The sequence below is a fragment of the Monodelphis domestica genome, chromosome 6 (assembly GCF_027887165.1).
Source record: "Monodelphis domestica isolate mMonDom1 chromosome 6, mMonDom1.pri, whole genome shotgun sequence".
Lineage (NCBI taxonomy): Eukaryota > Metazoa > Chordata > Mammalia > Didelphimorphia > Didelphidae > Monodelphis > Monodelphis domestica.
Genome location: NC_077232.1, coordinates 53,420,914 through 53,440,964, shown reverse-complemented (window position 1 = coordinate 53,440,964; position 20,051 = coordinate 53,420,914). Strand labels below are relative to the sequence as shown.

The window sequence follows — 20,051 nt, the reverse complement described above, 5'->3', positions numbered from 1 at the left end:
TAATTGTCTCTATTACCTTATTATTTGCATTTGCACATACTTTTCAGAGCAGAGTGTTAACAATAGAGTGGAAACTGAAGCTAGGCATATCTACGGTTGGTTTTTGAATGAAGGACAGAATGAACTTAAACCTCTCTCCCCCAAGGAAAAATAGTAATGGAATTCTTCCTTATTCCTACACATCTTAGATTCAGGTCTCAGTTAAGTTGAAGTTCTCAGTTCCTAGTCTTTTTGATATAGGGTTTTTAATTGTTTTCTAGATCATCAGAGAAAATGTTTAATAATTTGGGGATACATAGTGCTCTCATACATCCACAACTGGAAGAGAAAGACCAATCAGATAGTGTTATATTGAGAATTATCATTTCTTAGGTGAGTTCCTAGGTCAGAAGTGTTCAGTATTGATTATGTAATTAATGTTTTCAATCTGACAGTGAAATAAGTTGGAAATATTAGTCCATTTCTGAAATTGACATTTTGCCCAGTAGTCTTGGCAGTAAGACTGGTCATTCCAGCAGTTATTCTAAATGAATATATGTCCTATTTTAAGAAGTGGTTCATTAAGTTCAGGTTTCCAAAGCTCTTCTTCATTTCTTCTGTGATTGGTTTTGCAGATAATCATAACTTCAGTTTCTTAAAATAGTCTTTCACCTTTTTCGAAAACTGGATTGATTTTTTTAAGAAAGGAAATTATATTTCACTTTTATTCCTAAAACATCTGTAGTTAATATAATGGATATTTTACATTGTTACTTAAACTCTAGGCAATGCCAAAAAAAGTGAGTTCTGAGAATTTTTTTCATCTGTGCTTACTTGGTCTTTTAAAAATATTCACTCTGTTATTACAAAATTAATTATAGAATCACATAATTTCAGAATTGGGAGAGACTTCAATGGTCATTTACCTGAGAAAGAATATTCTCTACAAAAAACCTCACAAAGAGTTTATCAGTCTTTTCATAGAGACTTCCATTTTTTGAGGAAAATACTATCTCTTGAGTTAGCAGCCTATTCCATTTGGAGATTAGTCTGATAGCAAGAAAATTTTTCTCTTTGTCAAGCCAACTTATTTTTGAAACTTTCTTTTATTTTCCCTCATTATCCATTCAATATCAATCAGAAAAAATTTAGGCTTTTTTTCTTTCATGTCAACCCTTCAAATATTTAAACACAGCTCTTCTCCAAGTTAAAGATCTCTAATTCCTCCAACCAATCTCCAAATTGCATGAATTCAAGTCCCTTTTCCATCTTGGTTGCCCTTCTCTGGACAATGTCTAGTTTATTGATCTGCTTCCTATAATGAATAGTGAACTGAGAACATGCTACTCTAGAGGTGGCCAAATTAGGGATCTATCTCAACTTTATGTCTTCTGAAAATCTGATGAGCATTCCATCTATATTTTTATCCAAGTAACTAATTAAATTGTTAAAAAAAAAGCTGAACATGAAGAATAAATTGCTGAAACTAGAGACATTCTAAATGAACAGCCACTACTCTTTGGTTCTGATTATTCAACAACTCCATAACATTGTTAACCTAGCTTACTCTTTCAATCATTTTAACAAGGATAATACTTCCTTTGCAAAAACCTAAATAAACTATCCACAATATTTCTAGACACTGCTAGTTTAATAAATTTATCATAATAGAAGGGAGAAGGTCTAAAATCATCTTGATATGACCTATTCTATTTTTAATTTTTTTAAATTTAATATTTTTAATGATTTTTTAAAAAATCATATTGATTTAAATCAATACTGTGTATTGGTTCCAACGCAGAAGAGTGGTAAGGGCTAGGCAATGGGGGTTAAGTGACTTGCCCAGGGTCACACAGCTGGGAAATGTCTGAGGACAGATTTGAACCTATGACCTACCTCTAGGCCTGACTCTCGATCCACTGAGCTACCAGCTGCCCCTGATATGACCTATTCTTGATGAAATTATGCTAGATTTTTGCAACCCCTACTTCCATTTCCAGATGATTCCTAATCATTCTTTTAATAATATGTTTTAAATTTTACCAGAATCAAAGTCAGACTCACTGGACCATAGTTTTCATATTTTATTCTCTTCCATTAAAAATGACATTTTTCTTTCTCCAATTCTATAGTACCTCTCCAGTGTTCTAGGACCTGCCAATTATCACTGACTTACCCAACATTAATATATTCAAGTTCTTTTGGGACCTAATAAAATATCATTTACCTGGGTCAAGTGACTTGAGCTCATCAAAGGCAGCTTGATCCTCTCTTACTGACTTTCTTTTAATAATTCCATTTTGTTATTTGTGTGCTGGGGTTCCCAGGACCTGCCCTGCCCATGGCATCAGGGGTCCTCAACTAGGTGTAGTGGTGAAGGCAGATATGGGACATAGATTTCATATTCAGCCTGCAGCACAGGTTTCACAGGAAAAAACTGCTGCACCTTGGCTGAGCTTGGCTTTATTTTTTACTCTCATGGTCACATATCTACTTGGCACACAGTTTCATTTTCAACATACATGTTTCCATAGATCCTAACAACAGACATGAAGTCTAAGGAGATAGTCAATAAAATACTGTTGCTAAGTGCAGGGTCAGAGGTTAGAATCAACATGGTCCAGTTTTAGGTTGAGGAATTCTGAGCACAGATTTGCCAGAGGTTTTATGCCTAGAAAAGAGGGTCCTACCTAGGTGGGTACATAAGTTTAATTTTGTGAGTTAAATCTCTTGGCAGTATTCTGGAGGAAAGAGTGGGGCATCTGTATTTACCCTGTAAGCATGTTGATCTCATCTATTTTTCCTGGGGCTAAGTAAGAATAATAATCATAGCAATTACAATAATAAGGGGATGTTAGAGGGAGAAGTCACATAAAAGCGGGGGGCTGAGTGGATGTCTCATCTTTTCTGGAGGCTACTTTGCAGTCCTCAGTTTCTACCTGTGACCATGTCAGACAGCATGGGTTTGATGGCCCCCAACATGTGGGCATCAATGTCCTATTAGCCATTTTGATTATGTGCTTTGTGGTTTATAGGTCAATCTCCTTGGCATAAGAAGCAACAAAATAACAGCATAATACTTTTGTCTTATCTTTTGACCCACAGTTATCATTGTTCAATCCTTTCTGAGCAAAAGTTTTATGTTTTTGAGTTTCCTCTCTAAAAAAATTGAGTTTTAAAAATTAATTTTTTTTATCCTCAGCTTTCTTTATTAGCCTTTAAGGCCACTTTCAATTTTAGCAATCCTAATCCTATTCTTATAGGAATATGACATTATTTGATATTTATCTTCCATTATCTATCCTTATTTCCATCTTTACATATTAAAAAAAAAAAACTAAAGCTATTTGATAGCTTGCCTCTGCATCCATACATATTGGTCTCATTAGACAATTTACCCTTTTGATCTTCATCAGTATTTTTTCATGTTTTCATCAGAAATTCATCTTTTGGAGCCTTTCAGCCCTTCTAGGGTAATTCCCCCTATATAATCTTAGCACATGACATCATATCCATACTCCCTCTAAACTAAAATCTTGGGTACATATAAACTATGCCTGGTTTCCTTTACTTTTCCAGTATAATCTCTAAGATGGAATGGTTGCTTCTCCATAATTTTCATCTTCTTCATCCTAAACTCCATTTGTCTCAGAATCCAGAGACAGAGAAAGACAGATATATAAGACACACAGATATTTATATATAATAGAGACAAAGAGAGTCAGGCCAACTGGGAGAAAGGTTAAGATAGATAGAAAAAAAATTTGGTTCAGATAATTGAAGTCTCCCATCAATACTATGTTGTGTCCATGCCAGTCTTCTGATTTGTTTCCCATATTTCTCATCTATTTCTTCATTCTGTCCAGGTGGTTTATAATATTCTATAATTACTTCCTCACTCCTATTTCTGGGTTTTGTTGATTTTCACCAAAATTCTCCTCACTGTTTCCTCTATCTGGTCCCTGTATTTTCCCATGTGAATGTCTTTTTATTACATAACACCAATTTCCTTTCCCTTTTGCCTATCCTCTATCATTTGAGGAATGCCTAATCTGTCTCCCCTCCCCGCCCTGCCCAGGATCTTATTCCAGGCATTGGGCTTATCATACCAAATTTCAGTAAATCTAATGGTCAAATATACCATCTTGTATGAAAATCTTGACTTTGCCTTGTTTGGTACTCAAATTTTGTGCATTAGGCTAGAGACTTTTGAGACAATGGATTTTACTAGTGACTCCTTTAAAAATAATATCTTTAATAATAAAACTAATTTTATCTAGCCCTTTTGTGCCAACCACTATTCTAAAGGCTTTACAATTATAATCTCATTTGATTCTCACTATAACCCTGTGAGGTAGGTGTTATTATTATTATTTACATCTTATAAATGAAGAAACTGAAATAAACAGTAGTTTTCACTTGTTACGTGACTTGCTGTTTCTAATTTTATATTTCTGTCTGTTTCCATGTCTGTGTCTGTCCTGACTCTGTGTTTCTGACTTTCTCTGTGGGTATGCATGTGTTTCTTTATGTCGATTTATCAGTCTCTGCAGTTCTTTTACACCGCTAGTAAATAAGACTAGATTTGAATTTAGTTCTTTCTGATTCCAGACCCAGTGCTCTATCTACTTTGCCACCTTGTTGCTCCTATAATAATAATAGTTAACTGTGAACTTCTGAGTAATACTTTCATAAAATTACTGGTTTCTTAAATTTATGTATTTCTCTTTGATTTTCATTTCTTTACTTTTCCTATTCTTCTTCCATTCTATCTATTGGTATTCTTTGTGGTGTCTAGCTTGGTAGATAAATATACACAGACAGTTTTCTTGCTATCATTCCACATCCTTTTCCAATTTAAAGCTTCTTAATCCATTGAATTCAAGGAGGAACAGTTATAAAAACCTCATTTTACCCTTAATTTCTTCAGTCTTACTCGGATTTGGTAGAGGTGCTTTTTAGATTCCTATTAGAAGTATTATTTGTGCCCATTTGAATCACTTTGTGAGCAATAATTGCCTAATTGGATATAATTTCCAGAAAATGCTGTTATTACATCAACAGAGCACTGCTTCAGTACCTCTTAGCATGGAATTACCAACCACCACTAATCTCTTTTCCAGAATGTTTCTGGATAATCTGGCACTCCACAACACCCAAGGATCTATGTCATCATCCTTTGGAGATTAAATAGCTTCTTTTTAAATATCCAAGTCTTCTCTTTTTCCCAAAGAAAACGTTGTTGGTTTTTTGGGTCCAAGTGTTCAATGAGTTTTCATTTTCCCTACTTCTTTTCTAGGAGACATTCTTCTATCCTCCAAACTTCTGATTAAAAAAAGAATCTCAAACACCTCTTCAGATTTTTTTTGTCTTTTATTTCATGTTGGAGCCTTCCTTCAGTTTTTGTTTTGTTTTGAAGGGATACATTTTTGTATCCCTATTTGATGTTTTCAAGAGAAGTGCTATCTTTCAGACTCCTTTACCTTCTCTTTTAGAAAGTAAATCAACCTGTTATTTTAGCATAGATAGGAGTCCTTTAGCTTTGGCAGGGATAAAAAATATCACAGGATCTATAAAGTTCATTGTAAATTTTTTCCTTCCTTCCATACTTTCTATAAGTGAGATCTTAAGGCCTCCCAAGTTCAAACTTGAGGCTCCTTTACAATTCCAAAGCCATCTAATTCACATTCTTTACCTTCTCCCAAGTGACTTCCTACAGAAGCCAACCATCACAGTGTGAATTATTATGATTTAAGTTTTTAAATTATATTCCATAATGAAAAATAAAATAGAAGGTCAATGATTCAGTTTTCCAATTGTCAGAGTGGTTTTTCTTCTTCTTCTTTAGACATTTATGTATGTATCCTTTCTTTGTGGGGGAGGAACGAGGAGATTTCCAGACCTGTCATTTGATGTAAGAAACTATTGATTAGTAAACTTTTCTACCAGTGTAGATAGCTAATATCTATAGTTGATAGATTAGAGAAGAAACTATGGTATAGAAATTTTAAGCGACTTTCCCAGGATCACAGTGTTAATATATTGGAGTAGTGAGATTGAACCCTAGCTTTTCCTGACTCAGAGTAATTCTCTATTTATCAGAGCAAGCTTCAGCTCTTTCTATTTCTCTTCTATCATGAAATTATACATTAACAAAATATCAATTAATTTAGGATTTATGTATAGATTTAAACCTAAGTAGCAATGTTTTGAATACATGTAGCCAGACTGTCATGTCTTCCTTTTAAAAGACAAGTAATTACCATTTTTATAAACTCTAATCTATTTTCATAATATTCAGTGATAGAAAATAATTGCTTTTCAAAATGCATAATGTCAGATCACTTTTGAAATTCCAGGTTAAAATTCTGTTTTAAATGTGCACATAAATATCTCTTCCCCATCATTCTCTTAAAATTCTACCTAAAATCCTATTATAAGAATTATTTAAATGCTTTGTTAACTGTACAGTATCATTGGTCTAGGGATTATATTGTCTTTTACTATAATTTCTAGCATTCTAGAGTTCTATCATGTGGCACATCATTGATACTAGGAGCCAAAAATGCTATGAGGCATTAAAGTAGTTATTTAAAAAATAAAAGCTTGTCACAATTGATAACAAATGTAGAAATTTAGCTGTTTACAACTTTCCAGTTTTGGACAGTGGGAAAAAAGTACCGGCAGGTATAGGGGATATAGCAGATAGAATTCTGGGCATGGAAGTAGGAAGACTGAATTTTGAATCCTGCCTCAGAAAATTAATATCTCTATGACTGGACAAGTTATTAAATATCACAGCCTAAGCTGCTTCTTCTATATAATGGGGATAATAACAGCACCTAGCTCACAGGGTTGTTGTGAGAATCAAAGGGGATAATATATGCAACACACTTTGCAAATCTTAAAGTGATATTTCAATGCTAACTATTATTATTGCTATTGTTTGTTATTGTCATTTTTGGGGATAAAAGCCTGAAATTTGACTCTTATTTTTATTGTTTGCACTCTTGAAATATAACTTAACCTGGTTCCTTGAGTCATAAAATGAGAGGATTGGACTTAAAGAACTTTAATATTGTTTTTATCTCTATATCTATGATCTAGCTGTAATCGAAGGGCTATTCTTTACAAATGTACCTCCACTTTATGCAATATTACAGGGTTTCTGGAAAGTCAGCATCGTCTTCCATTATGTATATATTGTCATCTTTCGCATTGACTTATTGGATGATTTCAAGAGATGTTTGAGCTTTTTTATACTTACTGCTTAATTGATAGTGACTATTAGTTCTTCCTCTGGCCTCTAAGACTAATTTCAGTCATTATGGTTCTGAAATAGACACTCAAATGGACTAGAATCCCTTTAAAGTGAATTTCTTCATGAAGAGAAAAAAAATATTGTTGTGATACAAATTACTAGACCCGAACAAGTTTGGGATTTTATACATTGGCACATTTTTAGCTGGGCACATGAGTATGGCTTCATACATATATGTGTGTGCATGTGTATGCATATACGTGTGTGCATGTAATATTAGCATGATGCGTGTCGATATGCAGATTTCCCCAATGCCACAAATCTTCATGTGTGTAAAAATTGTTTATCGCTAAAACTCAATGTAGCCTTGACTATTTTAGAGGACTATTTAGAAGAGCCATCTTTTTTTTTTTTATTCTTTCAACCATGGTGTTATAGGAAGTCCTCTCCACTTACAGTAAGGGGGAACTGGATTTGATTCTAATCTCAGCTACTTCCTAGTTCCACAACCATCAACCAGTCACTTAATACCTCTGAGCCCTGGTACACGCCTCTGTAAAATGGAGACTCAAATGCTTGTTGTTTTTAGTGTTTTGAGGATGAAATTGAATAATTTTTATAAAGCATTTTGCAAACCTTAAAGTGCCATAAAAGTCAGCAATTATTATTAATTACATGACTGTTTTCTATGTGTACTATGGGGAGGACAAAAAATAAAAAGAAAAAGATTCGGATACACTCTTTAATTATGTAGCCTACAGTCTGGGGGAAAATAACATGGGGATGATTAGATTTTGTTTGAGCTAATTGAGTATGAATCAATTCAGTTGCTTTTCAATATCGCCAAATTATGTTTCACCAATGCCAATTGTAGGTAGGAAAAGTCCTTTATGAAGAGACTATTATTTAGTTTATTCTACTTATTACCAGTCATACTTTTATGACATTTGTCTTGTAGGTAACTCATTTTTTAAATAGGTTGAATTGTAAAACTTTATACATATGGGTTATCATATAAACACAAGAGTGCACAAATATTTATATCTACATCTATATGCAATATGTGTTCATTTCACATTTACACTATCCTATTTGACTAAAAGGGGCCAAAAAAATAGGCAAAGAAGCTTTAAGCTGAAGAAATCACAAAGAAACAGGGCCCCTACAGAGTCTATATCAGGCAGCAGTCTACAACAGAAAACCTATTTATTTTGGAGTCAAAGGACCTGAGTTTGAATTTCTTTTCTGTTACTGAGCAGGTAATATAGAATATTGTGCAAATCACTTCAGCTTTCTTGATTTTAGTTCCATATATGTAAAATAAGGAAATTTAACTAAATGGCTTTAAAGATCATTTCCACCTCAAAAGCTAGACATGTTCCTTTGATTTCCTACTTAAAAAAAAGTCAATAAGCACATCACATCTGTCAACTCATCTATGTTTATGTACATTACAAATATATACAGTTATCTTCCTATGTAGATTATATAACCAAACATTATGGCCCAAATATAAATAAAAATTGAAAGGCAATAGGATGGTTGTGGATGACTACAGATAGAATAACCAAACCCTAGCTCAATTGGAATCAATTCTGCTGTTTCTTTTTTCCCCTACCTTTTTAAATAATAAAAGCCAAGTTCTCAAGCTTGAATGTCTTCCAGTGCCTTCCTTTGGGAATTCTTGTTTTGTTTATTGGTTTATTGTGAGGATCAAATAACAAAAGTCCAGGTCATTTCACTTATTCTCTTTACAGGTTTCTTTCTCAGAGTTGGGGGAGATGTCAGTTGGTTGTGAATGACCTTTGTATTTAGATAAAGCTGATGAATTTCATGAGTTGATTTGTGCCCAAGGGCTAGACAGAGAGATTCAAGTTCTAAGAGTGAATCACAACTTCATGTATTTTTAAAAAGCATAGCTAGAGTCAGATTTATACATGTATTTTTTATAAACCTTTAGTCCCTATGTCTTCATTACTTAAAAAAAAAATTTCCTCCTGTTGCATTGGCCCCTTTGGTGGATATGTGTGGCCCATTCCATCAAAAGTTATCTAACACAGAACTGGGTACTGTCTTTTACCATAAGCTTTTTTATTTATGCCGATTGATATGATCATGTAAATTTTGATATTTGTGTTATTGATATGTTTTATTATGGTTATAATATTAAACCAATCCTGCACTCTTGGTTTAAATCCAACCTGGTCATCATCTTTAATGCCTGTGATATGTTGCTGTAACCATTTGGCTAATATTTTATTTAATCTTTTTCTGTCATTCTTCCTAGGAGAATTGGAATATAGATTTCTTTCACTATTCTTGATTCTTGCTGGTACCAAGACCATAATATGAATCATAACATTTAGTAGGAATCCTTTTTTATTTCTTGCAAACAGATGCAAATTGTGGTGAAAGGTTAGAATCAAGTTATTTAGGTGGTTCTTCCTCTGCTGTATGTTTGTTAAAATTCATTTTTACTCTAAAAGCATAAAGAGGCTTATTGGGGCCAGGCTCTTCTGGACCATGGGAGCAGTTTTTATCTTGTTTATAACCCCTGGAGGTAGATACAGGGTCAAAACCAATTTTTTCCTGACTTAGAATTTAGAATGAGAAACTGACCTTGCCACAAATAGAGCCATAATATTTTTCCTTTTCTTCTTGGAAATTCATCAGCTTAGTTCAAGACTGGCCCTAAGGAAAATGTTTAAGGAAGTGAAGTTTGTCTTTCAAATCATTTATTTCCTCCTCTCCTCTTTTAATAATCCCTACCCCCTTTTGAAAGTTCCTCTGTTTGGGACTTAATGTCTTATTACTGTATGCAAGATGCAGTCTTTAGTGGCAACCAGTGCTCTGGAAATTCTTCTCCCTCTCTCTTCTTAAAATCCTATCTAGTGCTCCATTTCTGCTTCCACAAAGGTGACAGCTATCTATTCTAGGAATGTGAGAAGAAGTCTGGGATCATAGGACCATGACTTTAGAACTGGATGGAACCTTAGAAGCCAATCCTTTTATTTTACAGGTGAAAAATCTGGGGTTGAAAGAAGTAAAGAAATTGTTTGAGTTCACATAGTAGGATTCAAATACAGGTCCACTGACTATAAATCTAAAGATCTGCATTATTTAAAGCAATCTAGAATCACATTAACTTTCTTAGCTGAGTTAATGTGCCCAAAGGTTGCTAATGAAATCATATGTCATTTTCAGCGTAACACTCTTTATTTTAAGCAACACGTTCAATACTTTCATCCAGAAAAATGAGCAAAAGTTTGGACGCTCAGGTCTCAGAATAGGTCAATGAAGGAAATACTTAGGATTAGACTGACTTTGGGGCTTCCATGAAATCATATTAATTCTGTAGTTATATAGTGTATTAGCCCTTGCACTGTTTGGCAAAGTAAGTCATTAATATTCATTTGAACATTTTTAGTACCATATTAATGATGGCAAAACTATGACAAATTAAAAGGGAAGGAAAATAGTACATCTCTAAATCTATAATCCTATGATTTTATCCAAAGAGCACCCAATAAGAATAACCAATAATGAGCTCAGCAATATTAAGGAGATCAAACACTATCTACCCAGAGAATTCTGGTCTTCTGATTTAGAGACATCAAAAAAGAACTTTGGTTTAGGGAAAATAGGCCATTGCTCCATCTACCCAAAACCTAGATTCTATACAAAAGTGGGTTTGTGACATCAGATATCCCTTCCGTAGGAGTCAGACATATTTTGATTACAGCATGCTAGATTTCAGACTGATTTGATTCAAAACCATTAGCATTTTTAAAGGCTCAAATGGAGAATTTTGCTCTACTTTAGGAAATACGATCACAGAGGCAATTTAGAGAAAAATACAAAGAATAATTTAATCTGAAGCTAACTGGAGGGATGCTGAGTGCTAGCGAGTCACCTTCTTTGAACTGCTTCTGAATTCAATCATCTCAGATCAATGGAAGGGTCATGTCCACAGTTACCAATCCTGTGTCCTTTTTTCTTTTTTTTTTCTAAATCATAAAAATTCTACAGGATTGCACTAGGGCAGAAAAATGAACTCACAGTATCCATCCCAGCAAGAGACTAGATTCTGTTACTATAGCAACCCAGCTTGGGAATTTCTTCTGGGACTTGCTGTGGGCAGGTCCAACAATAGTGAGTGAGATGACTTTTAGGGCTACTGTTTTGACACACATTGATTTACTGTTAATAAAAAAAAATAGCACAGTTCAAGTTTTACCAGCTTCCAGGCAAAGAAAAATAGACTGCTATATAATAATATAATTAGGTTTTAAACAAGTAACAAATAGATTAATGCCTCTGTTTACATTTATGGAAACACTGCATAGACTATCAATATTCAAATTACATTAAAAAAGCTATTGGGAGGAAAATCCATTGTTCAAAAACAAATGCATATATCAGCTCTAACCAGACAAAAACCTGGGGAAGTAGATGTAGCTCTTTCAGAAATACACTACTTCCTTAAGTTCTCAGGGAAGAGAATGGTGGATTTGGAGACTGAATTCCTCCATTTCTCCCTGGGTAATGAAGCAAGTCATTTGATTTCTCTCATCTCTCTATGTGAAATGGTTGGATTATTTGACCTCAGAGGTCCATTCCATCTCTAAAACCAGGTTTTATGATATTTGGACTTGGGATTGGATTTCTCACTCCACCACGTACTAGCTACATTCCTTGGTGATGCAGTGGACAAAGCCTCAGATTTGAAGACTGAAAAACCCAAGTTCATTTCTGCCTCAGATACTTGCTAGCTGTAGGACCTTGAACTTGCTCTTTCAGCTCAGTTTCCTCATCTGTAAAATGGTGGTGACATTCCTAGAACCAACCTCATGGGTTGTTGTGAGGATGAGATAAGAGAGGTACCATGTAAATTATTCTTAAAATTAGAAGTGCCTTCCATCACCATCATCAATCATTATTGCCATCACTAGAGTTACTGCACCTCTCTGGCCCTGGTTGCCTCCTCTGTAAAATGAAGGTGGAAAGGCTTGGATTAAATGAATTAAAACTCAATTCTTTGACCCCTTCCAACTCTAAATCCAGGATTCTTTCTTGTGAAATGGAAGGTTTCATTAAAGAATTTGTTACTAGAGCTTAGAATAGTATCTTATTCACTTTGCCCCATTCTCCAAAGCATGATGCATTGACCATTACAACTGAGTGATTTTAGATTTTACATCCATTTCTTCCCTGGCAACTGCCACAAATATGAACATTTTTCAGGAAAAAGAAGACCTGGTATTTGGAAATTCTGGGCAAACTTTAAATTATTTCATAATTTACATTCTGGGCAAACTAGAAATTATTTCATAATTTAAATTCTGGGCAAACTTTAAATTATTTCACAATTTAAATTCTTCTCTCACAATATTTATACCCTGTAATGGATGGTATACTGTAGTGGAAAGAACAGTGTCTGCAAATCAGGAGTTCTGACTACCACTCATTAGCTGTGTGACCTTTGCTGATCCACTAAACCTGAACTTACCTTATGTTCCTCATGTACAAAAAGAGGAGATAGAGCTAGATGGCCACCAAAGTCCCTTCTAAGTTTTGATAGTCCACTTTTGGTTTATGAACTCTCATATTTGAATTCTAATTTATTAATGCTCATTAATATAACTTGCGCTTCATAATCCCCTTTCATATGTCTCCCAAAGGACTTTATATATGTCAGTTAACTCTTCCATCAACTAAAGATTCTTTTTCTTAAACATGGAAAAATAACTTTGTTTAAATGTAAGTTTTTAAAAAGTATGTTTATTTTTATTATTTATATAATAAATAATATATAATATATAAATAAATAAATATATTTATTATATTTTATTATTAAACATTTAAAAATGTTTAAAAGTAAGTTTAAGCTAAGTGATAGGGTAGTCTTTTTTCCTGATGATTGTCCCCAGAAATTAGAACCATTCAGCAGCATAAAAACATGAATGAATCTTTGACAAGAGATTGTTAATAACAAAATAAAATCGATAGTTTGATATCTCTTTGAAAATGAGAAGTATTTTTTCTTTGGTATAGGGAAATTAACAAACTCACCTTTTAATATGTCATGCATAATTGTGTTGTGGTGCATTGGTGGGGAAAAATAGATTTGAAATTAAAAAAAAGACCTGACTGCTATTTATCCTCTCTAGACCTCAGTTTTCTTAAATGCAAAATGAAAGGGGTCAGTCTTGATCTGTAAGATCCCTTTAACCTGAATGATCTCATCAGTTGCAAAAAATGTTTTCTTTGATTTTATGGTAAGAGAGGTATAAAATACATGTATCAAAATAAAATTAAATGCTTTATTCAACATCACTTATGACCATTTGACTCTTTTGGCTACTAATACCAATTAGGAAGACAATTACTTGTCACACTTCAATCTGATTTTTATAACCTTTCTTTCCTCACTCTAAAGCAGTGATCACTGTGGCTGTATCTTAGATTGGGTCATTATTTTTCCTTTGGGCAGTACCTTTTCCAAACACCCCCCAAAATCCATTTTCAACTGCAGAAAACCCAAATTATTTAAATCTGTGGAGATATATTTGAACTCAAATATCAAATGACTATGTTGAGAATAAGAACAGACCTCATTATACATTCCAGATTTCAGAGCTTCAGCCTTGACAAATGTATTATTTAACAGCGGTCTATGCTGCCTTACTTCACATCATGATGGTGTTCTGGTTTTGTGAGTCCTTAAAGAAATTCATGGTTTATGGTATTTTTTTTTCAGAAGCACCCACTTTGCTGTTTCTTTTCAGAATGTTTTAATGTATAATTAGAGGTTGAATTGCCCTCCGTGGTTTGTTTGTACCACATATAAAATTGAGGTCCTGTGGTTTGATTTCTCAGTGGCTAAAAGTTAAATGCCCTAATATTTTAGAATAGTATTTAACATTGTCTTTCCCCCCTTCACTGATAATTCACTCCTTACCTCCACTAAATACCTGCCCTGGTATGTGATTGTGGCTTAGGGAGTAAAGCTCAAGTTCTCAGCGTCTAAAAGAGTAAAGCCCAGACTCCTTAAGGTCTTGCCAAGCTGCAGAGGCTTGCACGAGGATCCAGTGACAGGCTGTGTCTGTATTGCTCATTGCTTAGCCAAGCTAAGGACTTATCTCTTGAACATTAACTGTAACTGATGCCTTTTTTGAACCCTTAAAAATATCTAAAGTATGGCGAGATCTCCCATAGGACCAAATCTTTGAGAAAGTCCTCTGTTTTTTACATTCAGAGTTACCTAATGTGCTGAATTCAGAGGTCCAGAAGGTATTGACTAAAAGAGAAAAATGCAAGAATAAGAATATCGTGTGAGTTGATAAAATTTAATTTAGAATTATTTATGTAAACCCTGTAAATAATTACCACAGTGTCATAGTGTGTGTGGTGGTATGAGGATGGGGGTCAGGGAGGTTGATGGAGGGCAACAAAGGAAAGGTTAGATATTTAAAAGATTTCAGACAAGAATAATATAATGTGGCATAGTAGGAAAAAGTACTGTATTTGGAGTCAGAGGACCTGGATTCCAAGTGTGCCTGGCAATATGTATCAAATTATTGACATGGGTCAATTCATTTAACCTCTCCAGGGAGCAATATTCTCATCTGTAAAATGAGAGGGTTGGACTAGACAGCCACTGAAGTTCCTTTCAATGCTATAACCACAATGCATACAGATAGTCAGTACTAGATTGTTCTCCTGGACAGAAGACCGTGCACTGTTATGGAAAGCATATTGGATTGGTGGAAGAGTCTGGAATTTCCAGTTCTACCACTATTGGGGTGACCTACTTGATTTTCAGATATCTGCTCTATTTCTCCTATTTTTTTTTCCAATTCTAAGTCTATGTATTATTCTGTGATTCTATTGAAGGCAGAGAAAATGTTGGGACGAATTCTATTGCAACGAACTCAAATTAGACAATTTAAATCAATTTATTTTATTGGGTGTTATGGTGGAAAGAAAACTGGATTTGGGATCAAAAGGTCTTGGATTCAGAATCACAACTCTGAATTTACTCTTAGGCCAAGATGTCCCTTAGCCTCTCTGGGACCATTTCTTCATCAATAAAATGATGGGGTTGGGTTAGATGACCTCAGAGATCCTTTATAGCTCTAAATCTGGGATCCTAGGATTCAGTCTTTTATATTTGCATCTGGAAAGAACATTTTATTTGGGAATTCTTGGTCTTTTGTCTCTCTTTAATGCAAAACCATCTTGCCAGGTTTTTCAGTGTACATTTTATTTTAAATGGACCCAAAGCTTCTGTTTAGTTCATGTGTGGATTTACTCCTTTGCCTGTGTACCTGTACCATGTAAGACTCTCTAGTATCACTTGGGACTTCACTATCAATTCTGGTTGCAGTCAAAAAAGAGAAGACCCTCAGCCAGAAAAGAGAGGAGAAATTTTAAAATACTTAGTGAACAGAACCACTGGCTTCTTCAATGGCTCAGCCATGATGATTTTTTTTAATGTAGGAACTACATTTTAATAATCATCCAAAAACAGTTTGTACTACATTCTATAGAATGTTCTCATTAGACTTAAAAAATAAACATTTTGCATCCTTATCTATAATTTAACTGGCTTGCTTAGGTTGAAATCAGATTCTTTTCCGTGGAACCAGGATTTTCTCATCTGTGGAAAGAATCTTTAGACTATGAGGCCATGTTGTTTTGGGGAGGTTCTGGGATAATGGTTGTGTGTCTACACTATGAGGGTGTGTGTTGAAAAAAGCATTGAGTTTGGAGTCAAGAGGATCTGGATTCAAATCTTAGCTATTCTACTGACTATCTGTGTGATCTTGGACAATTCACTTGGGTTCTATAAATGAGGGACTTGGAAGAGATAATCATTGATGACCTGTTTAACCCTATGAGCAGCTGATGCTTTTAATCAGTTAAAATCTTGACATTCGCCATGACCACAGCACATAGTAAGCACTTGTTTGCCATGCCAGATTGAATATACTAAACTTGTGCTTTTAATAGAATATACAAATGGTACAGTATATAAGAATATAGTAGAATTGAAATGCTAATAATTTTTAAATGTTCTTTCTAATGTTTGATTTCATTAGAACCATTTGAAATAAGACTTGTAACTCCTTTACTTTCTGAAAAGCAATTTTCAATGTCATATTTATAATTTTAATTTTATACTAGAGATGTTCTTCTCTGGAATATTTTTTATTTAATTGAGAATTTGAATCCCTTGACTAGGTTATTAATCATTTTATTGACTTAGAAATCAGTTAATCTTAGATCACAAAATAGTTATTATGAATCCATTTATGAAGGTGTCAAGTGCATGACATTTCCTCCTTTCTTGATGCTCTTTCCATTAATTCCTTGTTTTATTTCTATTATACTGACCTAGGAAAATCCATGGTTAAAGTTGCAACAGATGCTAGTAATTTCTTTTGCTTTATATAGCCTACAACTGAAGCTTTAAAAAAAATAATGAGTAACTAAGAAGACAAATATGCAACATGTAGCATGTTCTTGAATTATTGATTCTGATATAACTGTATAATATCATTATGCTCATCAATATAAATTTTATATACATGTCCCCAGGGCCCTGATTACATGAACAATATACTTGTTGACTTGATGATTTAAAAAGTAATATGTTGCAAACACATTCTTGGGTACATGTTTATCAGTCAAAGATGCTGAAATGTTATTGTTCATACCTTTTTGTACTAATGGAGAATTTTTTTTAAGTCAATTGGTAAGGAGTAGACTTATAGTTAGGAATTTCCAAGTTCAAATTCTGCTTTAAACACTGTGTGACCCTGGAAAAATCAATTAACTCTGCCATAGTTTCCTTATCTGTAAAATAAGGACTTTTAACTTGATTTCTATGGACCCTTCAAGCTCTAAATTTATAATTACATGACTCTATGTTTTATTAAATACCATCTATGAGCCAAGAAATATACTATGTACTTGGAATACAAAGGAAAAAGAAAAATGGCTTTTTTTTATTCAAAGAATTTACACTATAACTTGTAGAGACTGTATGTGTTCATATGGGCACATACAAGACACACACAACAGGCACAAAATAATCTTGAATGAGAAGGCACTAACAGCTGAAGGGAGGAAAGGAGGAAAGGTTTCTGGCTGAAAGTAGTTAGAAAAGACTAGTTTTTTCCAAGAAGTGTAATTACAGAGGGAGAAATCTCCAGGCAAGGGGGCAACCAGGAAAAAGGCAAAGAAATGAAAAATATAAAGGAGGCTCCTAGGCCTGGATTGTAGAGTACATGGAAGAGTGTAATTCATAAGAAGATGAGATATGTAGGAAGGAGACAGGACATGTGAAAAGATTAAGTGACTGACAAAGGACTTGATTTTTATTCCTGGAAGTAATAGGAAACCACTAGAATTTATAAAGTAGGGAACATGACATAGTGCTTTAGGAAGATCCCTTGAGCGGTGATATAGGGAAATGGAATGAAGTGGAGAAAAGTTGAAGAAGGCTAACCAAATAGGAGATTATCTTCATTTTCAACATGGGAGCTTTATGGGCCTGGACTCTTTGGCTATGTGGGATGTATGAGAGTTAGGAGTTCAAGGATGACCCATGGTTATGAAAGAAAGATGATATTGGCTTTGATAGTAATAGGGAAGATCAGGAGAAAGGTGGATTTGGGGTAGCAATTGGTGACATAATTTTAAGTTTATTGGATCAAAGAAGTGGGAAACAAATTTCCAGATTTATTATTCATATTTGTTTTTCATTCAAATCTGATTTTTTGTGCTCCATTTAGGGTTTGCCATTTTCCAGCTCATTGTAAAGATGAGGAAACTGAGGCAAATAGGATTAAGTGATTGCCCAGAGTCACATAGCTCTCAAGTATCTGAGATTAAATTTGAACTCAGGTCTTCCTGACTCCAGGCCTGACATTCTATCTATTGCACTACGTAATCAACCCATATTTAGGCCTGACACTTTCTATTGATATGTAATACTATAAAGGACCAGCTAGGTGGTACAGTGGATAGAGTGCTAGATCTAGAGTCAGGAAGACTCATCTTCCAAAGTTCAAATCTAGCTTCAGAGACTTAACCCTGTTAGCCTCAATTTTCTTATCTGTAAAATGAGCTCGAGAAGGAACTAAAAAAACACTGCAGGATCTTTGTCAAGAAAACTCCAAATGGAGTCATGAAAAGTTTGGCATGACTGAAACTACCAAACAACACCAAAACCCTATAAAGACGTATTAGTCGAGTCTATGTGTGCCACCAGAGCCTGGACCTTGTAGGATTGCCCAGTGAATTAGAAAATAATTCATTATTGATATATAATCCACATACAATTAACTAGAATATCATTTTCTAATTGACTTGACCTATCAGGAAACTCCTTTTATTTTAAACATTGTAACAAATTTTAAATCTTTCATGCTATGATTAAATGTATTTTCATTCACCAAATAATTCTTGTCAAACATTATAGAATTATGTAACAGACTTTGTGCTAAGTGTCAGCAATATAACTAAAAAATTAAAGTCCCTGATCTCAAGGGCCATACATTCTGCCAATAGAATACAATATATTTTCTGATACTAAATTCTAAATTCTGATACTAAATACTAAATTCATGGAATAATTTTGATGGAAAGAGGACTAATAGTGGAAGGGAGGGATGAGGGAAGAATTCTTGTAGAAGTTTATGCCAGAGCCAAGTTTTGTGAAAAGTTAGGAACTTTTTGAGGTGAGGCAAAGAGAGGAAGCGTTCAAAGAATGGAGAGAAATGCCATATGTAAAAGGTCACAAAGATGAAAGAAGGAATGGAGACAGAAGATAAAACTATAAGGAATCCATTTTGGCTGGACTGTGGATGAGTGAAGAGGAATGATGTTTTAATAAGTATTGAATAGTAAGCTGGAATTAGATTGTAAAAAGTTTTAAAGGTCCAACAAATAGCCCATTATTATGCAAAATGTTTTATGATAATTATCTTACTTGATCCTCATCAGAACAATGTGGGTTTGTTAGTCCCATTTTAGATATGGAAGCAAAATGAAAAAAGACCAAACAAAAGTAAAGCTATCAAAGAGGAAGCAACTAGACCAAGATTACAGAATTAGATTCGGTTTCAGGTCTTCTGAGTCCCAGAAAAGCACTGATTCTGGTACACTTAACTGCTATATTTAGTGGTTTGGTGAGTATAATTTATCTGAATTTTATGATTGAGCATCTCAATAAGTCCCCAGGGTTATCACTCTAAGGATCAGTTCCCATGGTAGAGGATGATAAATGCAGAAGGCAGAGGAATATGGACAGAGTTACTAGTCTCAGGATATCTCAGGGAAGATGTCTTTTCAATTAAATGCCTATTAATTGATTGTTCAATGGAAATTTTCCACTTATTTCCCCAAAACAGAGGGCAAGATTTCTAACCCCTCTGGGGCAGCAGGGTAGTAGAGTGGATAAAGTGCTTGACCTGGAGTAAAAAAGACCTGGGTTCAAATGTGGTGTCAGACACTTACTAGTTAGGTGAACCTGGGCAAATCACTTAATCCCAATTGCCAGCCCTTAACTAGTCTGCCTTTGAATTGATATTTATTTTTTATTTTTTAAATTTTATTTAGTCAATTTAGAACATTATTCCTCGGTTACAAGAATCATATTCTTTCCTTCCCTCCCCTCCCCCAACCCTTTCTGTAGCTGATGTACAATTTCACTGGGTATCACGTGTGTCCTTGATCAGAACCTATTTCCATGGTGTTGATGTTTGCACTTGGATGTTCATTTAGGGTCTACATCTCCAAT

The 20,051-nt window shown here is 34.3% G+C and overlaps 1 protein-coding gene across 7 annotated transcripts in view; it reads left to right on the top strand.

The window, feature by feature from the left end:
- GAS2 (growth arrest specific 2) overlaps positions 1–20,051 on the top strand; it is a 218,991-nt gene that overhangs the window by 142,407 nt on the left and 56,533 nt on the right. The gene's annotated exons all lie outside the window — the stretch shown is intronic.